This window comes from Ochotona princeps, chromosome 29 (assembly GCF_030435755.1).
Source record: "Ochotona princeps isolate mOchPri1 chromosome 29, mOchPri1.hap1, whole genome shotgun sequence".
Taxonomy (NCBI): Eukaryota; Metazoa; Chordata; class Mammalia; order Lagomorpha; family Ochotonidae; genus Ochotona; species Ochotona princeps.
This window is the reverse complement of record NC_080860.1, coordinates 7,446,719-7,469,018: the sequence shown is the minus strand read 5'-3', so window position 1 is coordinate 7,469,018 and position 22,300 is coordinate 7,446,719. Positions and strand designations below refer to the sequence as shown.

Sequence of the window (22,300 nt, the reverse complement as noted above, 5' to 3'; positions counted from 1 at the left end):
CTTGACACACAAAGCTGTCAGACACATCACGATGCTTCTTGTTCAAAGAGTGTGTGTTATGAGTCGCTCAAAACAGATGAGCAAAACATGCCATTCAGTAACAGGTTTAAAAAAGCATGGCTGGAGGAGTGGAACTTGGCATGTGGAATTCGTGATGTCACCTAGCAGCCATATTCTTTCTCCTCTTTGGCCTCAGTATGGCTGGCTTCAAGTTGAACATCCCTTCCTCCAGGCAGCCTTCCCTGATGCTGAATTAGATGTCTCTCTCACACTCGTCTTTTATACCCCACTTATAGCAGACATCAGAAATATCTTTAAGTGATGCTTTTTTTTTCTTGTTTTCTCTGTTCTCCCAGGCAGTGGACTGCACCAGGGAAGGACTGCTTTTGCCTGTCACCGCTCTAACTCTGCCCAGCACACGACCTCTCCTGCCTAAGCGTAAATGAAACCCAGCTCCAACCCAGCCTTCTGCACTCCTTCACAAGGAGCTCTGGGACAGGTGTGCCCCAGCTCCTGTCAACCACCAGCCTTCTCTCTGCGACCCTCAAGCTACTTGGTCCTCAAGCGCGTGTGCCAGGCAACAGTTCAGAGCCAGCTGGAGCAGGGAGGACAGGAAGTTGACAGTCCTGCCTGCCAGTCCCCCACGAGGCTGGTGGCGCCTGTGTCGCTGACTTTCCTGCTCAGTTGCTGCAGACATGGGGAGGGTTGCTTCCATGGTTCCTGCCGTCCAGGGCACCACCAGGGCAGCCTCTGAGTGTTTGTTCCTGCAGAGTCCCCTGCGTGGGGGGTGATCTGGCTCCTCTCCGGCTGCCTTTGAAAATGGCAATTACAGTGACATCACAAATATTTGCTGACTGTTACCCTCCAGTAGGACTCCGGACTTGGCAAGGCCTCAGCCTGAGGGAACCTTGTATCTCCATGGCATTTCCATCTGGTGTAAGCTGAGGGATGAAGGTAGCACATGGAAGGGCCCTGGCCCCAGCTCCTGAAGAGGACCAGGGGTGGGCTGAAGCCACCTTCATGGGCTTGCAAATCGTGGGAATATATCCACCAAGAAAACACAAGGACACAAGAGTCCAGCTCGCTTGCACCAGCGAGTTGAGCAGTACAGCACTGGGAGATTCCTCACCCCTCTCCATCTGAGTTCCCTGCCTGAAGAGCGGATGTACATGTCCTGTCTCCAGAGCTCCCACAAGTGTGGACACATCAAGCAGCCTCACACCCAGCGGCTGATCCAAAATCACTAAATCACTCCGCAGCACGCTCTTTTTCTTCCAGAACTAATACTAAAAGTTAACAACAAGTTCGGATTTCCTTTGAGTTCGTGGGAGGATGAACAAAGACGGAGCATATGTCTGTTTCCTGAGGTGAGCCATGCTACTTCTGGAATGTTCCAGATGTTTTCCAGAATTTCCTTCCATTCTGGTTCTGTTAGGGGAGCAGGGAGGGTGGGGTCAGCAATAGATTTCGGAGGACATATGCCTGGGGTTTTGTACTTTGCCAGGTGTGTGGATTGCGCCACTCAGAATGCTTCTGGTATGTCATTCATCCTCTAACAGATGAATACATTATCAAGCGCCATAGCAACCAGGTAGCTTCTAAGTGCCATGCCAGACATATAGCTGTGCACACTGGTGTTCCTGGTACCACAGAACTTGGTAGGTTGTGGTGGAGACAATCCAGATGCAAGTCCAGAATACATGAGTATCATAAAAAGGAAATGCAGGTTGTGGTGATGAGATGGGTTGGAAGTGAATCTATGGAAATGAATCATGGAAAGCTCCCCTGAGGCGGTGACATGGAAGCAAAAGTCTGAAGGGGCGGGTAGCCATTTATCATGCTGAGTGTGCGGGGCAGGGCAGGTGCAGGAGAGTGTGGCAGATGAGCCACCCTGGGGTGACGCCTGCGATGCTGCCTTGCAGTGTTCATGTCCTGGGAAGCCTCCTCCCCTTAGACATGGACAGGCGAGACCTGGACGTGGTGTGACATCACCTGTGAACTCACATTCCAGCAGATGGCAGCTTCTGTCTTGCAGGTAGGCTCTGTCTATTGATTGCTTGGGTTGCATGCTTAGAAGAAAGGACCGTGTTGGAGAGGCCAACGGGGACAGCCGTTGGGAGCAACCTCCAGCAAGGAGGTGAGACGCCCCCACCCTAGTTCTCTGGCCTATAGACTGCGTCTGCCAATACCCTAGGGATCTTGAAAGTGGATTCTTCACTAGTTAAGCTTTCAGATAGGAAACCCCCCTCTCCACCCCACATGATAATCTCGTTGCAGCTTTATGACATCAGCAGAGCAAAGGACTCAGATATCATGCCAAGATTCCCAACCTGTAGAAATGGCAAGATAATAAATGCATTTTGGCTTTTGTGTAAGCTAAGTTGGTGGTAATTTGTCACACAGCATGGCTGACTGATACACAGAGAATAAGAAGGTGTCACAGATACAGAGAAACATACCAGTATAGAAAGATTAGCAAGTGGATTCTGAGTCTTGGAGGAAGGACTTGGAGGCCAGTGTAGGGGGAGTGAGATGAAGAAGGGGCAGGAAGTAAGGCAGGAAGGCAACCCCCAGAGCGTGTCCTGTGGGCCTCCAGGGGCCATGGAGCAGAGCCTGGCTCTTATCTTGGGTTCTTTCTGGGCAATCAGTGAAAACTTAGAAGCTGAGGTTCTAATGGAATGTGCTTTTCAGGAAAGTAGTCTGGCTGCAAAGTGGAGAACGGGGCTGGAATGGACACAGCCAAGATTCAGGGAGACCTGAAGTCAGAGACCATAGCTAAGTCATATATGATGGCCAACAAAGGTGCTGCGGTGGTTCAGACTGGGCTAGGACAGTGGATTCAGATAGAATTTAACACTTGAGATAGACTCAGTAGGATTTGATGGTAGAATGGCCACAGCCGGGCGGGGGGTGGGGAGGAAACACGGGAGCATCGATTGACATGAAAGAAGATATTTGTGGCTTGAGTTCTTTGAGGGAATTAGAACATTCAGAATCAGCCTGGAGAGCTTAAAGGCTAAAGAACATATTGGTCCTTTGATCCCAGCTTCTGTTCTGGGGTTTTACATCTTGCTAAGGAAGGACAGGGCAGGATTTGCCTAGCTACTGAGCACAATTAACACATGTGTGACAATGTTGTTCCCATGTGCAGAATGCGTCTCCGTGCCATTTTACAGAGGCTCGTAGTTTCCTGACCATACCTTCACCAGAATGAGGTTTGCTCTGTGAATTTTCGCAGGAAGTCAAGTCAGAGCCAAGATGATACGAATGCGTTTGGAATATATGAGGTCCCCCAGCATCACACTGGGGAGCTGGGGGAAGTGTGTGTGTATATGGTTCTGCTTAGGGTGATGGGACATTAATTCATACTCTTTTCATTTATGCATTGGCAGTATTTCTTTTAAAAATATTTATTTGAATGGCAGAGTGACAGAGGGAAAGAAAAGGGCACAGAGAGAGAGAGAGAGAAATCTGTTTTTCTCCTGGCTGACTTTCAAACTGTCTACAACAGCCAGGGTCCAAGACAGGAGCCAGGAACTCCATCCATCCTGGTCTCTGACAGTGGTTGCTACAGACATTAACCATTTCAGGTGATTATAAACAATCAGTCCCTTATGGATGGTTGATTAATGAATTACATCACAAGATCTTATTCAGAAGGTACAGGTAAGTATGAAGTGACATAGAGTAGGATTCACATGTAATATCCCTAGATTTGACATCATATTATCTTATATTAGAGCAAACATATGGTATCTGACCTGTTGGGATTGGCTCATTTCTTCTTAGCATAATGGTCTCTAGTTTGGCCCATTTGGTCACAAAGTAATGTATTTCATTTTTTTAATCACTGAATAGTATTCCGTAGTGTAGATGAACCACAGTCCTCTGTTGATGGGCATTTAGGTTGCTTCCATGTTCTTGTGATTGTTGATTGTGCTGCAGTGAGCATTGGGGAGCATGTTGCTTTGCCGTATAACAAGTCCTTGGGATCTATTCCTAGAAGTGGTATTGCTGGGTCATAAGGCAGGTGAATTTTTAATTGCCTAAGCGTTCTCCATACTGACTTCCACAGTGGGTGTACTAGCCTCAGCAGGCTCTTTTAACCAGCTGTGTGCATAACCCTGTGCTGAGAAACTGGTGCTAATGCCATGACCAAGCCGTGGACAAGTGCAGGGCTTCCCCAGGGTTTCCTGCCTGAGTCAGGTTCTTTAGGATTCTTCTCTACTTGAAGAGGCTTCCCTGCATCTGGGGAGACTTGGAGGTAGTGCTGAGCTTTTGAAGACCATTGTCTCAATCGTTCTCTGATCATGGATCAATGAAGAGTGTTGGGTCTGCCATGCATAAAGTCCTGTGCTGACCATGGGAAGACTTGGGGAAAGCAGCAGGGAGCATTGAGGGACCTGTGTGGCCCATGCCTCTGCTCCAGCCTTCTTAAAAAATGGCTTCACTGAAGCATAATTGACATGAAGAGGCTCTGTATATTTGCTGTTACCAACCTGATGAATTTGGAGGCCACACACAACTGTGGGAGGATGAATGGCACTCTAGACTCTGAGGTTGTTATCATGTCCAAGAGTTTCCTCCTGGCCTCTTGATCGATTCCAGCTTTTTGGTGATAAGAATGGTTAACCTAAGATCCACTCTCTTTGCAGATTTGTAAGCATAGAGTGCACCAGTGTTAACCCTGCTGTCCTTGGATCAGCCTTCATGTCCTCTGACCTCTCCCCCTACTCCTCCTCCTCCTCCCAACCCACAGCTCCAGCTTCTGACAGAACACCTTTCCTCTCACTGCTCCTGTGACCTTGGCTGCTTTAGATTCTGCGTGTTAGTGAGATCATGCCGTATTTGTCCTTATGTGTCTGGCTCCATCCTCTTAGCACAAGTCCTTCAGGTCCATCAGTGCTGTCTCAAAGAGCAGAGTGATGTTTTTTTGTAAGGCTACATAATACTCCATGGCATGAGTGACTTAAACAATGTGTCTACTGGGAATCACATGGGAAGAAGAGCAATGTCTCTTATATACTTCAGTTAGTTACTTTGGGCACATATCCAGAAGTTGGAATTACTAGACCATATGGCAGTGCTATTTTAAATTTATTTTAAAGATTTATGTTAAAGAGTAATTGAGAGATAGAGAGATAAAGAGAGAGGTCTCTTCCATATGTTAATTCACTTCTCACGTAGCCGGAATGGCCAGCCTGGACCATGCTAATACCAGGAACCAGGAACTTCATCTGGTTCTCTCATATGGGTGGAAAGGGCCAAAGCACTGGAGCCATCCTCCACTGCTTTCCCTGACCACATTCACAGGGAGCTGAATTGGAAGTGAAGCAAGTGGGACATGAACTGTTGCCCATATGGAGCTAGCAATGCTAGCAGTGGCTTTACCAGGCAGGTAATAGATAACAGCACCAGACCCTTATGTCTTGTTATGTTAAGGCATCTTTCTTATATACTTAATTTTGTTAAAAACTCTTTTTTTAAAAAGATTTTTATTTATTTTATTACAAAGTCAGATATATAGAGAGGAGGAGAGACAGAGAGGAAGATCTTCCGTCCGATGATTCACTCCCCAAGTGAGCCTCAACGGGCCGGTGCGCGCCAATCCAAAGCCGGGAACCTGGAACCTCTTCTGGGTCTCCCATGCGGGTGCAGTGTCCCAATGCATTGGGCTGTCCTCGACTGCTTTCCCAGGCCACAAGCAGGGAGCTGGATGGGAAGTGGAGCTGCTGGGATTAGAACCGGCGCCCATATGGGATCCCAGGGCATTCAAGGCGAGGACTTTAGCTGCTAGGCCATGCTGCCGGGCCCGTTAAAAACTCTTACTATGAAGGTGTGTTGAATTCGTCACATTTTTAATGTCCATTTATTCATGCAATTTCCAACATGTTAGTGTGGTATATTATCACATGGACTAATTTTTTAATGTGTTGAAATGTTTTTGCATCCAAGAACCACGCCTACCAAGTCATGTTATATATGATATGTGATTGGTGTTGGTGGAGATTTTCTTGAGAGTTTTTGCATCCATGCTCTTCTGGGACATTGACTTGCAACTTTCTTTTCTTGTGATGTCTGTGTCTAACTTTGGTAATTGGGTGATGCTGGCCCAACACTGGCCTAGAAGGGTTGCTTTCTCCCTTGAAGAGAAGATTTTAAGGGTTGATATGAAATCCTTTTTCAGTATTTGATGCAACTTACCTGTTGAATTTTCTGGCTTCTGAACCGTGTTTAGTGATAGCCCCAGTGGGTGTGTATACCGCCGCTCATTTTGCTGCTTTGGTGATACCTCATGATGTGCTTCTCATCTTTTCATTCTACTCTTAGTAGTTGATAACGATGATCAGAGAGGAAGCTTTGCTTCCATGCTGCAGATGATGCCAGGCACTGAGCCAATGACCTCTGGGAGCTAATACCAGTAGCCTAACAGGAGCCATACAAGTCTTCTTGCCCATCTGGCAAGTGAATCTCCATGTTGCATCCTCTTGTTGCAGTTGCAACCGATGGGTTTTCTCTCTCCACCCCAGATGCTGAATGATGGAGACAGTTTTGTCAAAAACATAGAAAGAACATGTGATGATGTTTCTTTGCTAACATGAAATGGACAGAAACAAGAGGGTTATACTCTAAGAACAGTAGGACTGAAAATTTGCCTTCCCTGTGTAATGGAAAAAGAGAATGAAAACAAATGTGCAATTGAAAAACAAGTGACCAGTGACAGGGTCTAGTGACCAGGACTCACATCTGTGGGACAGAAGATTCCAGTTGCCTGAGTCTTGTTCCATCTGGCTGTGGGTTGGGAGATTCCAGTGTGTCTAGAGAGCACTGCTTCTGAACTTGTGGCCAGGTCTGTATTCCTGCCTGGGACTTCCCCCGCTGGAGGCACAGGCAGGGGGAGGGTCTGGGCCCCATCTACACCGCAAAGGGACTGGGGAGGCTCCCTTTGATGTGGGCACAGCCAGGAAGGAATTGGTTTAGGAAAATGATCTGATGGATCTCAGCCCCATTTCTATGGCAACAGAACTGCCAGGCCTGGAAGTTGGATTCTGGTTGGAATGTGGTGGCCACCAATCGGCAGCCCTGTGTCCCTGAGTCCCTCCTGACAGTGCTCCGTGTTGATTGGCCAGAAAGCTCTATTAGATAGTTTTTGGGCTGTACTAGGCTATGTTGCTATTCTTTGCCCTTTCCCATTGAAGTCCAAACTTAATTTAAGTTTACATGTAAGTCCACACCTCTCTCTCTTTGTCTCTCTCTGTCTCTCTCTCTCTGTCTCTCTCTCTCTCTCACACACACACACACACACACACACACACACAAACACACACACAGAAAGTCTTTAGGAAGTTCATGGAAGATGCATATTGTGAGAATGCATGGATTTAAAATTTCTTTTGTAGCAGAACTTTTAATTCCATTTCTCTTTGAACTTTTAGAAGTACCCGTGTGTGTGTGTGTGTGTGTGTGTGTGTGTGTGTGTTAAAATGTTTGTTGTACTTAGGGGTGTTTGCTTCACTGGTTGTCATGGAGACCCAAAAGCTGGCTTCCAGACCTTACATTGTGAGGCTGGTTTTGGGAAGGGAAGAAGGAGATTCCCCTCGTGGCCCAGTTCGAAGCACAAGCACCAGAGCTGGGCCCCAAGGACAGTGGGCTGGGAGAGACAAAGGAAAAGCAACAGGAGTGGAAGTGGGGCGAGGAGGTGGAGAAGAGGTGAGTCACGCAGGGATCCGTAGAGGCGCCTCACCGGCAGGCTTATTCCTGCGCTGGTGGCCAACTTTGCAGTGAGGATGCAGCTTTGTGAGTCTGTCGTTTTCGTGCATTAGAGCAGAATACATTAGAAATAGAATCTCACTTTTTGCTTTCTCTTTTGTACTAAAACTGCTGTAACAAACAGATTATACGTTGCTAAAAACCGGTTCTTCTGTTGCACTCACCATGTTTAGGGTGTTGGGTAGCCGCATGTGGTTAGGGATTGCTGTATTGGATGGAGTTGCTCAGATGTAGAACACTCTCCTTGTTGTAGAAAGTTTTGTGGGATGCTTTTGGTCTAGGAATATGTCTTCATCTGGACTATTTCTTACACATTCCATAGAGGGAAGAGAGGCTGTTGCCTGACAGCCGTTCATTTGCTCATCATTTATGCATTGAGAATTTGCTCCTTTTTGGGCATTGTCCCAGGTGCTGAAGATTGAGGTGAGGCAGCCACACAACCTGCCCTTGTGAAGCTTGTATTCTAGCACACAGTGGGAGTTCAATACTACTGGCTTGGCGTATCACCTCCAGTTTCCTGCGGTGGGTGCTTGGTTCCCCAGGGTGGTGGTGGGACCATGCTCTTGAGCCTCAGAGCTGTGAGCTAAACAAGGTTCTTTTCTTGACAAAACAGCCTCAGGAAACAGATGAACACGGGTACGATAGAATAAGACAATGGAGAAAAGAAAGCGAGCTAAAGGAGATGGAGAAGGCTGGTGCTGGGGGGTACCGAGGGTTCTGTTCTGCGAAAAGGAACAGAAGAGGGGCACCAAGAAGGACACGGCAGAACAGTGGCCTGGAAGAAGAGCATGCGGGACTGGGCCTTGTGCGTTTTCCCGAAATGGAGAATTGCAAGCGCAGCAGGGTGGGCGGGGTGTGCGGCAGTTCCGAGCAGAGGGGAGACATGTTATGCTTTCACATGTCCTGACCCTGGCTGCTCAGTGGAAAGCAAACTAGAGCATGGAGGAGTGAGGCATTGCAGAGCCGTTGGAGGACAGTGTTGCCGTGTGCCAGGGAGAGGGCATGGGGGCTTGGACCAGTGCAGTAGCAGTGGGAGAAGCAGGAGGCTGCCACCATGTTTCAGGAGATGCTGCGAACCTAGAGCCGAGAGGATTTGCTGCTGACCTGTGTGGGAGAGCAGCGGAGCAGAGGGATTGAAGGTGATGCAGAGGAACGTTCGGACGGAGGGCGACGGGGAAGGTGTGGATACTGGCGACCTGTGCAGTCAGGAACTAGCGGCACTCAGGTTCACTGTGGAAACAGGAAGTTTGAGATGCCCAATTATGCATCCACGTGCTGGCCTTGCACTTGAGAGAGATGTTTTGCCTCCAGTCAACGCCCAGGGCCCGGTCACCAGGAATGTAAGAGGGTGGCACAGCAGGTTCATTCTGATTTCTCAACTTGACTTACTCAAAAAACAAACAAACAAACAAATAAACCAAAACGAAACAAAGAAGCAAACAAACAAACAAAAAGAACCAGCTTACTTCCTTTGTTCTTGCTCTACCTTTTTTACATCTGTCCTGCGCGGTGCACTGGACTGCCGCTGCCCCTGGATTCTACGTTTTTATTTCCACTCTCCCACAGTCAGATGCTGTGTGGGGTTGCAGGGACACTAAGAACTGTGTAATAAATGCCCAAGGAAAGCACAGAATGAAGCACACACAGTTCGGGCCCATCCAACCTGATTCCAGAAACTGGCTCCTCCGCTCCGGCTCCTTGGCCTGGGGCCGTACACCTAGCCTCTCTGAACTTGTTGGCTCATCCGTGTGATGGGGCACCCAACTCACAGGCTGTCAGTAGGATTAGGGAAAATGCGGATAAATCCACTTGCGCAGTGCTTGACACATAGAAGTGCTTATCTAATAAATGGTTGTTAGGATTAACTTCACTGTTCGCCAACGAAACAGACATGGACTCGGAAAGAATCTCCTAGGATGTGTTTTCAACCAGTTCTTGGGAAAATGTGCCTATGGTGAAAAGTCTGTAAATGGATATAAAAACTTTCACAGAAGCATAAACTTCATCTCTTTAAACGTCTAAATTTCATTCATTTATTTGAGATGTCGAAAGACACACGGAGTGACGAACTCAAAGTGATGGAGAGAGAGAGAGAGAGGAGAGAACCGGGGCTCCCGGCTGCTGGTTCATGCCCTGGCTGCACACTGGCTAGAGCTGGGCTAGCCTGAAGTCAGGAGCCCAGAACTCAATCCAATGGCAGGCACTGCTGAAATCGTTAGGCTTGGCATTAGGAGGAAGCTGGAGTTGGGAGCAGAGCCAGGGATTGGACCTAGGCATTCCTCTAAGAGATGTGAACATTTCAAGTGACATTTGAACTGCTAGGTCAAATATGTACCTTCTCTTTTGTTTCCATTTTCCCCTGAACATTCCAAAACACCCTGTAAATTGGCTAGGTGCTTTATGTTTTGAAAGGATTTATTTTTATTTGAAAGTCAGAATTACCAAGAGAAACATCTTCCATCAGCTATCTTACTTCCCCAGCTGATCACTGTGACCAGAACGGGGCTGGTCCAAAGCAGGGAGCCATGAGGTTTTTCTGGGTCCTCCATGTGGGTGCAGGGTTCCCAGGGTTTTAGGCCATCCTCTGCTGCTTTCCCAGCCCATTGGCACAGAGCTGGAACAGAAGTGGAACAACCAGGACAGGAACCAGCAGCTATATGTGATGCTGGCATCACAGGCAGAAAATTAGCATGCCACACCACTACAACTGGCCCCATGTACGTGGTTTTAAAGGCAAATCTGAGTGAAGTGGTGGGAGACAGGTGTAGCAAGGAGCATGGGTTCTTGGAAGGGAGCTTGGTTCCCAACGTTAGCACCTTCCTTTAGACACTGGGCTGACATTGAGCTCTTGGCTTTCATTTCCTTGATGTTGTGATCTGTCAAATGGGCACAGGCACAAGTACATCATGAGATGAAGATGGCATTGCATAGTCCTCAACTCAGGGAAATGGCTCAGGGTCATTGCAGCTGTCTTTCTGGGAACACCAGGAACTAGTGCAAGGCTTCATAAGGGGAAAAAATGACTCAGAGAGAATGTGATCCTATTGGAAATTAGGGAAAGAACAGAACAAAGCCCTTCTGCCTGGGGACATAGGATGGTACTGCAAGCTGCCCCACCAATGCCCTGTCCACTTTTGACAACTGTCTCTGATGTTCTTGTTGGTGGCGGTGGACAGGTTTTGGGGGGCAGACTCTAGGCACTTCAAGATTTCAAACTCTCAAAGAAATTTCCAAAGGTCTGATTTGAACTAAAGCAGGGAATGGAAGTGGTGCTTTTGGAATGATCTAGAAGTTGAGCGGTGAATACATTCTGTGGCTGTGTTTTCATCAAGGATATGTACACAGGAGTAGAGTGTCCTGGTGCCTTGACATTTTCTTAGACGTCGAATCTCGAACTTCATGAGCAGTGTGCCCAAAGGTTGTTTGTTCCAACGGGGTGACATTTTCCTGGGCTCATAGGTTGCCCTCTGTTTTCCTGGACTGCACAGCAAGGCAGTCCTTGGGCTTCCTGCAGGCTTGGCTTGTCGCCTGACCTACTTCGCGTTGACACAGGCCCAGAGCTGGTCCCACGGTGAAGGAGATGGATGAGTCACCTGCCTTTGCCACAATGTGCCTAAACCAGCTCACTTGCATGGTTAGGATAGCCTCCTTAAGAGGTAGGCAAGCAAGGGGAGTCTTGCTCTGGGTGCCCAGCTGATCCTGCCTAGCTGCTGATGCAGGGTGTGGTGAACTTGGCCCCTGAGTCCAAGAAGGCAGGGTAGGACCCCTGGCTCCGTCACAACTGCAGTGGCCATGTGGCTCAAGTCTCCATGCTTCCCCATCTACTCTGTTGTGAGAGTGACATGGCAAGCATAGCTTGGTCTAGAACTATCATAAGGACTGAACTCAGTAGAATAGTTCCTAGACCTGTTTGACCCTTGCTGATCCTGTGCCTTGTGCCTAGTAAGCACTTTGTGATCTCCCACTTACTGCACCTTGCCAACCACTTTACGTGGTAGGTGTCCCTACCATCTGCCTTTTTTTTTTTTTTTTTTTTTTTTGCAAATGAGGCAACTGAGAGGGATAGCAACATGGCCCCGAGGTGACACAGTGAGTGAGTATGGGAGCCAAGATGCCCGTGGCCCTGACTGTGGTTCTTATGCACTCACTTACCAGGCACTGTTCTCTCGCAGGTGGTCACCGTGGTATTTCATGAACCCAGGGCTCCCCGCCCATCCTGGGAGTTGCCGGAAGCCCACTGGGAATCTGGAATTTGGAAATGATGACAGGGTTTCTCTGTTGCCCACTATGAAAAGCGGTAGCAACCGCAGGCCATTAGAGACCCGTGCCTGTCCGCACACTTCTTGAAGGTGGTTTCTAACTAAACTGCCCAAGCAGGCTGTGCTCTCTATGCTTCCTCCCTCCCTCCTCCAAAGAGACTCTAAATACCTTATTTGGAATGAACGGCATCCAGAAAGCACGTTAACCTAAGAAAAACAAGAAATTGAGACATGGGGTTGGATTGCCAACAGCACCTTTGATTTGGCCATGGATAAATGAGAGAGAAGCCACCGAGGGCCCTCTGACCTAGTTTCCATCAAGGCCTCTTGCTAGAAGTCAGCCTCCATCCCTGAGCCCCGACCAGCCTGTCTCCTCAGGGTGTGGCTGAGGGGGCAAGACCCTTGGAAGTCAGGATGGCCCAGATCTTCCTGAACTTCAGGTGACCCTGGGGGTGGCAGGAGGTAGAGCTGCACCCCAATGAACACGCATTTGGGAAATAACAGTGACTGTAGCAGATGTTTGCTCATTGCGTCCCACAGCTCAGGCACATTAACACCCTTAACCTTCGAAGAGTCCCTAGGAAATAAGGAGTCCAGGTATGTCCATTTTACAGATGAGAACGCTGAGGTTTCAAGTGTTTTAACCAGTTGCCCAGGCCCACCACAGCTAATTCACTGGACGTGAATCCAGTTGCTATGATTCTGATAGCTGGTCATTTAACCATTCAACCCATTGTTTTCCCTTAAATATTTATTGATTTAGTTGAAAGCATTATAGAAAAAGACAAGAAAGAGACAGAAATCATCTTTTGATCATTCATTCCTTACTGACTGCAATGGCCAGGGCAGAGTCAGACTAAAGCCAGACCAAAGCCAGGACCCAGGAGTTTCTTCTGGGTCTTTCACATTGGCTGCGGGGCCCCAAGCACTTCTCTGCTGCTTTCCCTGTGCCATCAGCAGGGAGTTGGATCTGAAGTAGAGCAGCCAGGTTAGGGACTGGTGCCCATGTTGGATAGCAGCGTCACAGGCTTCGGTTTTACCCATGATGCTACAATGCCGCGTCCACCCCATGACCAGAGCCCAGAAAGCTCAATGGAAGCTTTCCGCCTTACCGATGTGTTCCTGGAGCTGCAGTGTGAAGGCATAGAGATACAGAGATACCAAAATACAGCTTGGTCTTTGTCCAGTTGCTGCTGTGTGTCCAGTCTCGCCCGAGAGGTTTTGGAAGGGCGAGGAGGAGTGTGCATGACAGGAGCTAGGGAAGGCGTGAATGACTGAATTGTTACATGATACTGAGCCCTGCATCTGGCTTGGGAGATGAGGTGGATGGCTGAACTGTTCGCCAGATGAGAAGTCCGAGGGAAAAGGTTCAGGGGTGAGAAGGTGAAGCAGATACGGTGATTCCCTGCCCAACAGCCATTCCCTTTACTCCATTCACATGGATTTCGTTCTTGTGTTGATATGTGGTCTAGAGTTTAAGTGTGAATGAGGCCCAATTCTAATCAACGGGACTTGCATGGAAGCTGTGCTGACTCTGGAGATGTTTCGAGGAAAGGTAATTCCAGAACAGGTGCTCGCCTCTCTTCTGTGTGTTCTGCCTTTGTCTGAGACCCTGATGTCTGGAGCTGTGGCTGTTGTCTGGAGAGCCCCATTGCCTGAGTGGGAGGTAGGGACAGTACATGCAGGGCCGAGTTTGCTTTGGCTCAGAGCTGGGTGGCTGCCCCTCAGGCCTGGAAACCCACTACCACAGACACCCACACCTGTCCGCATGAAACATCTTCATATTTTTATCCACAACGAGCTGGTTTTTCTTTTATCTGTCTCCGAAGGCCTTCTGACCAATGCTGATGGGAGTTCGTGCATTCTTAACCCTTCAAAAGCTTCCTGGGGAAAGGGGAATGCAGAAAGGAAAGATGTAGGGTAGCCAGTTGGAGAACAGAGGCAAACTCTCTTCACTAGATCAGGGGCACAGTGAGAGGGAGTTTGGATGTTGGTTACAGGAACTGAAAGCCAAAGAGCTCAGACCACATCCAAATCTAAAATTTCCTAAATAATAGCAACTTAGAGGTTGCTTTTTAGAGCCACTAAGTCTGGTTCTCGTCCTGGCCAGGGTAGAAAGGAACAGTTTTTCCTGGGATCTTGGCGAAGAATGAGGTCAAGTGATGCCTGGCCCTGAACATTGGCTCTTGGATGTTTTCTTGCAAGAACTAAGTTGAAGGTGCTGGGTTTGGTCACAGGGCAGGAAGAGGGTTCATAAAATTGTACCTAGCCAGGGATTATACATTTCAGATTGGAACATGGATAGGGGAGCTCCTCTGAGTTTAGCATCCTGTGGTGCTGTGGGCTGGCCAGTGTGTTCACAGACCTAGTTCCCTCTCTGCTGAGCTCCCAGCAGCTGGCCCCAGTGGGTTTGCCTTCCACTGTGTTTCCCCTCCCATCACAAGCATTCGTGTCTTTAGCTGTGGAGCTTAGAGACCTGACCTCTGCCTCCCTCAGTCTTCCTCTTCCTGCCGCCCCTCTGCTTCCTGTCGTGACATGTAAAAGGGCTGGCTGGCCTGCTTGTCACACTTAAAATCTTGACAGGTCTCCTCTGCCCTAGCCTCCTTCTCGGCTGCACTCCCCCAGGTACCAGATGTGAGGGGTTACACACGACGGCCCCAGCTTTCACATCTTCCCCCTTCTGTCTTGGCCGCTCTCCTCCTGCCGCACTGTCCACGACCGCCCCCACCCCCGCCCTGGCGTGTGTGCACTGACCTCCACACGTTCCCCAGTCAACCGACCGTGCCTGAATCCACTTAAAGGTGAAAGGAGAAAGCAATTTGCTTCAAAATGGGGCCTAAACTGTTTAGTCTTGGAGGTCTCCAAAGGGTAAAAATGAAAGGGTGTCTCCCCATCCTCGCTTCCGCTCTGACTCCCGCCTCTGGGTACCCAAGCTGGGCCAGATTTTTTGGAGGAGCTTCATCTTTGGGCCCAAGTTTCTACAGAATTAGGCACATAACGCTGGGGCAGCATCCCTGATTGCCTGGTTAGCTGGCATGGAGAAACGTTCGAGGCAGTTAGAATAAATTGTTCTTGCCCTCAAAAGCCAGGGGAAACTCGTTGAAAGGAAACAGCCATAAGGCATTGGTTTAACTCGATATCAGTGTGGCCTGCTGTTGCCGATTGCTCAGTGAGGGACTGGAGCCTGAGGCTTAAACCACAACACCTGTTCTGGTCAGCTCCTCCGCCAAAGCCAACACAGATCTATCCCGTCCTTCTGGAAGAATGTTCGCCTGAGACTGTCTGAGGAGTAGAAGGACAGAGTTCCCTGAGGCCCTCAAGTAATTTCTCTCTGTGCCTCAGTTTCCCCAAAGACTCTTTGGAAGGATGAAGGGAGCAGTCAGCTGGTTAGTGCGGCTCCTGCTGCAAGCAGCTGCCGGAGGCAAGCTTGGTGATTCACCTTGTCCTGGCTGCAGGCACTGCCCCCCAATACCAGACAGCAGGACAAGAGAGCCAGGGGAGTGCACCTTCACTTGGGGTCTGCTCTTTCTCCAGGTGGTCTTTCCATCATTGCCTTTGGAATAAGACCCCTGTGCAGCGCTGACTGCTGTGGTTGTGACCACTTTGACAACGTCATGGAAAAATGAGAATCATAGCCAAGTCTATTTTGATGCAGAAGAATCAATACACAATTATCCCCTACCCCCTTACTGTACTGTTTCCATGAACTCTTTGAAAACACTGTGTCTTCGTGCAGCTGGTGTTATGTCTGATTTCATCGATAGAGTGGAATGGGTGGGAACCATGTCAGGCATGCTCAATTGTATCATCTCCCAGAAGTAATGAACCTGGTGGGTAGGTGTGACTTTGGACAGGTGACATAGCTGGGCCTCACTTTGTCCAGCAGGAACACTGGACTCCCAGTGACACTTGCCCCGTGAGAGTAGGGTAAAAGTCGAAGCTTGGTAAACACTCAACAGGTGTTCACTCTGCTATCATTGTGATTATTCCTTTTGTCCCTATGTCACATTTTCAATCAGCCTTAGCATGGCTCGACAGTGCCTTCTGCCCTTTGTGGAATACCTGGAGGGTGTTGGCATCCCAGGAGACCCAGGTGCTGGCAAACCAACACCAAGTGAAGCCTCCAGGAGCTTCCTCTGGTGTTCTTCCCAGTCCTAGGCGTCTGTCTAGCCTTTGAACACCCAAATGAACCTCTATCATTCTGTCAAACACCTTCACACATGTCAAGCTCTTTCCAGAATTCATAGCAGCTTGAATGAACTGTTTGAGTTCATAAAAAAAATGCTTACAGGCAAGCGTAGACACCCACCCATTCCATCTGTCCATTTCCCTCCGAGAGGGATATACATCAAAGGATGCTCGCTGCCGACTCATTTGCAGCAGTTGGGAAGAGCCTCATTGGTAGACCAGTTGGATAAATCACAGTGCTCTCCTGGAATGAAAGAATGTCCAGCGATTGAAAGAAATGACTTGCAGGACATAATGATAAGTGGGAAACACTTGCATAACAATTGCATTCCTGTAGCAGACCAAAGCTTATCCTTCGGCACTGCCTGTGTCAGTGGAGAGAGACGCACAGATCACAACAGAGCCCATCCGGGTGGGAGATAGAAACAACAGCAAGACAACTTCTATTATCAGTTTTTCCCCTTAATGTAGGTGTTTTACGCTAAGAATTGGGCACAGTGCGTTGGCTCAGTGACTAAATTCTCACTCTGCAAGTACTAAGATCCCATATGGGCACGCTGCTTCATGTCTCGACTGTTTCATTTCCCATGTGGCTCCCTGATTGTGGCCTGAAAAAGCAATAGAGGATGGCCCAAAATCTTGAGATCTTGCACCCACATGGGAGACCCAGAGAAGAAGTTTCTGGCTCCTGGTTTGTGGTTTTGTATAGACGCAGCTCCAGCTGTTGTGGCCATTTGGGGAGTGAATCTTCAGATGGAAGATCTTTCTCTCTGTTTCTCCTTCTCTCTGTAAACCTGCCTCTCCAATAAAAATAAATTAAAATCTGAAAAATTATTTTTGGGCCCAGTGTGGTAGCCTAGCAGCTAAAGTCCTCACTTTGCATGCACCAGGATCCCGTATGGGCACTGATTCTAATCCTGGTGGCCCTGCTTCCCATCCAGCTCCCTGATTGTGACCTGGGAAAACAGTTGAGGATAGCCCAAAAACTTGTGACCCTGCACCCTTGTGGGAGACCCACAAGAAGCTCCGGCTCCTGGCTTCGGATCAGCTCAGCTCTAGCCATTGTGGCCACTTGGGGTGTGAATTAATGGATGGAAGATCTTCCTCTCTGTCTTTTTTCCTCTCTGTAAATCTACCTCTCCAATAAGAATAAATTAAAATCTTAAAAAATTAAAATTATTTAAGTTTTCGCATCCTGTTACAGCAGTAGCACAGAGCAAAATTATGGGATGCTCACACAACAGAGAAACGCACGCCAACGAGAATGAGCACGTGTTGCCTGTACTTCCCAGCATAGGTGCACCTCACCCTGGACTGTTTCAGACAGGAGCTGCCCATAAAGGAACCAAGTGAGCAGTTCTGTTCCTACAGAACTGCATTGGGCTCCTGGCTGACCCGGGTAGATGAAGGAGCCTGGAGGAGAAAGTGCACACGTTTCTAGATGCAAAATTGTTCTTTCCTGATCCGGGTGCAGGTTACACCGGTTTGTTCAGTTTGTAGAAATTCATTAAGTTGGATACTTATGATTAGCACACCTTTCTGTATGCATGTTGCGTGTCAATAAATATTTTAAAAAGTCAATACACTAAAAATGCTTTTAAAAAAATATGATGGGGAAGAGAAAGTCTTTTATCTTTCTAAGGCGTCATAAAGCAGTCTTCACTGCCTCTGAAGGCACTAACCCGAGTAAACAATCATTTATTTATTTAATGAAGGGAGGAGCCCATCGCTTTCATCCGATTTTCAAAGGGAACCCTTCACCCCTCGAAAGTCTAATTTGCGGGCATAGGAAAGGTAGGGGTAGGATGATTAAAATCGCCAGCGGAGGAGGTCGGGGCACACTCCCCAAGCCCCGACCCCTCCCCACGAGTTCTGCAGTCACTGTTGCTTCCTCTCGCGGGCGGACGCTCCCCTCGCTTCCCCGCACATGTGTGGTTTACGGCGGTGTGTGATGCTTGCAGGGTGATTTATAGCGAGGCTCAGGCCTGGGAAAAGGTTTCTAGAGGAAGGTCCCCCGGACTCGTTTGTAATTTAGGGGCATTTCTTGAATTCCCCAGGCCATTGGCTCCTGGCAGAAAATAAATGCGGGTCATTTCTGGGATAGATGCTCCCCAAACATATGTGTTCCTGTGAAGAGAGATGGATGTTCGGGGCAAGTGGTTTTCCCCCATAAATCATGAAGCGTTTGGAATATGTCGTCTCTCCTTATGAGATACGAGACAGGGCGAGCTGGGGTGGAGTCACGTTCAGGAGGCTTGCACAGGACGCGATCGGTCAGGGGTGGAGGCGAGAGCCCCAGCCTCAGTGGAACAGTTCCAGGCCACAGGATGGCCATGCTCCCGCAGCGTACCCCCGTGCACTGCGTTGCTCTGTCTCTCTCCTCAGCTTCCTCTCCTTCCTGTTGTCTGCTTCCTGCTCTGAGCTCTGGCAAATGAGTCTATGGGCTTGGGTTCACATCCCAGCTTTGTCGCTTCCTGGCTGTGTTTCGTGGAGCTGTGATTTCAACTGTCTGATCCTTAAAGGCCTCATCTATGAAATGCCTATCTCACAGAGCTCTTGTGGGGGATGAAATGAGATATTGAATGGGATTAAAGGCCTTCTATAGGGCTTTTAGTTCACTTTCAACTTAGAGTAATTACTATTGTTTTAGGCTCTCTCCTACATCAGTGGTTCTCCACAGGGGGTGATTTTGCCTCTGAGAGGCATCTGGCACTGTCTAAAGACGTTCCTGGTTGTCACAAGTTGGGAGGAAGTCAGTACTGGCATCTGCTGGAGGAGCCTGAGGATGCGGGCCAAACATCCTATGATACCTAAAAAGCACTCCCCCACCCCCACAACAAAGAATGATCTGATGAAATGTTCGCAGTGCCAAGGTGGAGCAACTTTGCTGCAGGTGGTACAGTCTGTCTTGTCCTTCTTTGGTGTGTTATTAGAGTATGACTAGAATCCAAACTGGGGTGGGGGAGGCGGGGAGGGAGTCTGTCATTGTGGCACAGCATATTAAACTAACTCCTGTGGTGCCAACATCCCATTTAAACACTGGTTAGAGCCCCTTTAGCTTCATGGTTATGCATCTGAGATAGTGGCTGATGGCCTAGCCACTTGGGCCTCTGCTACCCATGTGGGAGACCCAAAGGGAATTCCAGGCTTCTGGCTTCAGCCTGGCCCAGTATCCATCATTGTAGCCATTTGGAGAGTAAGTTAGCTCATGGGAAAGTTCTGTCTGTCTCTCCTTCTCCTCTGTCATTCTGCCTTTTAAATAAATCATTAAAATAATAATAATTTGAAAAAGAGCAGCATTCAGACTGGGCCCAAATTCTGGCTTTATTCCCTGCTGGCGGTGTGTCCTTGGATAAAGGATTTGGCCTCTCCTAAGCCTCAGGGTCCTCCTCTCCAACGCTGGAAGCTGACCATGACTGTGTTCTTCGCCATTGTCCACACCCCCAGGAAGACCCTGACCTTGAAGAAGGGAGTCCATGGCCAGTTCATCTCTATGCCCTGTGCCTGCGAAGGTCAGGCTTTTCTCCCTCTCATGTTTTTCCTGATCCCAGCCTTTTCCTTTTCGTGTCTCCCTTTTCTTCTTCCCTTTCATTTCTCCTTTTGGTTTGTCTGGCTCAGCCTCAGGCAGGATCAGAGGGGCTGAAAACGTCTGCTGTGGTTACACATGCACAATTTCAAAGCCTCCCTCTGAATACAACGTGACCTGTTTAAAGGCCTTTGGTTTGCTAGTCTGGTTTCTTTCTCTTTCACTCCCTGGCTCTGGTTATTAAAGTTTGGTTCCTGTAGGAGGAAGGGGTGAACTTTGAAAGCTCCGGAATAAATGCTCCTTGGGGTCTTCTTATCACGTCACTCGCAGCCCCTGCCTTTCCTCCCTTGGTGGCGAGAGTTGAGGATCAGATGCTCCTGGGCGGGCTGCCTGCCCCGCACATCCTCTGAGCCCTGTACTTCCTGCTGGCCAGCAGCTGAGAGCCACGTGCAGCTTCACCGCCCTGTGCATCTGAGAACCACCTGCCAGGCCTTCCCGCAGCACCCGGGTGTAGGGTGAACCTTGCATTCTCAGCATGAGTCCTGGCTCCCTGTCAACCTGGGAAGCGCCTCCTCTCTCAAGGGCTCAGTTTTCAACAAGCCTCACCCAAATCAAGGAAGAGAGCCCCACGCAACGTTGAGTGAACCTGTTGCCATCAAACAAGTGCATTGCCAAGTGGTTTTCAGGCATGTTTTAATTCAGTCTTTACCCCAGTCCTAGGTGGTTGTGGTTTGCTTGTCCCCACATTCAAGGTGATGAAACCAAAGCTATCAGAGATGAACCATCTTGCCCCAAAGCTGGTCTTTGAACCTGTGATCAAACCCATGATGAAAGCCAGAGGGATGGTAACCAAGGAGTCCTGGTTTGTCTGGAACATACTCAGTTCTATCGCACCAAGTCCAAGGCCACCGAAATCCTTCAGGCTCTGATAAACAGAGGTGATTTACAGACTAGAGAGGTGGAAGAAGTGAGACCAACCCTGGCACTCAATCATGGGCACCATTCAGAACCAGTGCTCCTGTCGCCTTTCTTGGCTGATCTACTGCAGAAAAAGGGTTAGATCAGCAGTGCTCTTTGTTGGAGGCTCAAGAGTGACTGAAAACTGAGGCTGCCTGGCTCTGGAGAAAGCTGGATGGCTCTGCGCAGAAGCAGCCTCATTCCTGTGCAGGCATGGAACCTCCAGAACCTCCAGAACCTCCAGCCCTTCCTGGCCATACACTCACTCACTGGTGATGGTCTTCATGGGTCACCTCTGTTTCCTGAAACATCCCTTGTAAGTGCCAGTCTTGAGCTCGTTTGTGTGTGAGCTCCACTCGGGCAGCATGCACAGTCAAGTCTGGCACTCGAGGCTCTCTGGCTCTGCCAACCGTCCCAGCCTGTGGCAGAGTTTGGCCACCTCTCCTCTGAATCCACCTGGTCATCCAACTAAGCTACATTTCACAGCATGCCTTAGACGAGGTGAGGTTGGGAGACTGAGTTTTGAACAACAGAAGGCATGCGGTTGGCCTTCCTTACAGGGTTGGGGAAGGTTTCTTACATTCACAGAATCAACGGATCCTGGATTGAATATATATATTTTCTAAATTACAAAAATTACATCTGTACTAAATGCAAACATATTTCTCTTGTTCCTTAGGCAGTGCAGCATAGCAGCTATTTCACAGCATTTATACTGTACCAGGGATTGTAAGTGATGGCAGTATTCAGGAGGGTGTGTTTGCAGCACATGCAGTTAGCATATCACCTTATGCAGGACTTGGGAATCCATGGATGGTCTTCCCCGTGGATTTTGGTATCTTTGGGGGTGACTGGGGTCTAGCTCCCAGATCTACTGGGAGTTGACCGTATAGGTGGAAGTGACTTTTGTCACTGTCACTGAGCATTTGCCATGCTGTTTTTATTTCTGCATAAGCTGACATGATGAAAGAACTCTGACTCCACAACCATCTCTTAGCCAGGGGAGAGCTGATTGGCAATATGGCAATAGTCGCTATGAACTTTGTGTGAGTTGGCAATGATTTTGTTGCTTTGAGCCCGTGGAATTTGAGGGTTTATTATAGCAGCTAGCGTTGCCCATCATTTATCTCTACATTCTGATACATACAATTGCTGTGGCGCTCAATAGAGTTCAGGCAGTACTTGCTAATACCCTTGCTTGTATGTTTTCTGCCTGGAGTTTCCTTAAGGCCCATGTTGAATGCTGTTGCTTTGGGGAACACTTATTATCATGCAACCACTAGCATTTCTCACCATCATTCATTCATTCATCCACTCCTTCCCTTATCAGTCTTTATAAACAGCTTCTGAATGTCCACAAACTTTACGAAATGTGAATATTCAGGAAAGAACGAATCTTGGCCACGTTAACTGAGTTTAGTAAAGATCGTAGTTGAAACAGAAGACAAACGTCGCAGTGAGTACTGTAAGTGTTTCTAAGGGTGGCGGTGTGGAAGGCTGTGGGTACAGTGCAAAGGAATGACAAACCCAGTGGGGAAAGAAGCAGTTGATTGAGAGTAGCGGGTTTTTTTTTGGGGGGGGGCCAGATCCTGAGGTTATT

General features: G+C 48.6%; 1 long non-coding RNA gene across 1 annotated transcript in view; it reads left to right on the top strand.

Moving 5' to 3' along the window:
• The first annotated feature begins 393 nt into the window (after window positions 1–393).
• The window catches only part of LOC131478281 (uncharacterized), a 221,949-nt gene continuing 200,042 nt past the window's right edge, over window positions 394–22,300 (top strand). Inside the window, exon 1 of the long non-coding RNA XR_009244397.1 lies at window positions 394–1,367. This is a non-coding gene — a long non-coding RNA (uncharacterized LOC131478281). The remainder of the gene's footprint in view (window positions 1,368–22,300) is intronic.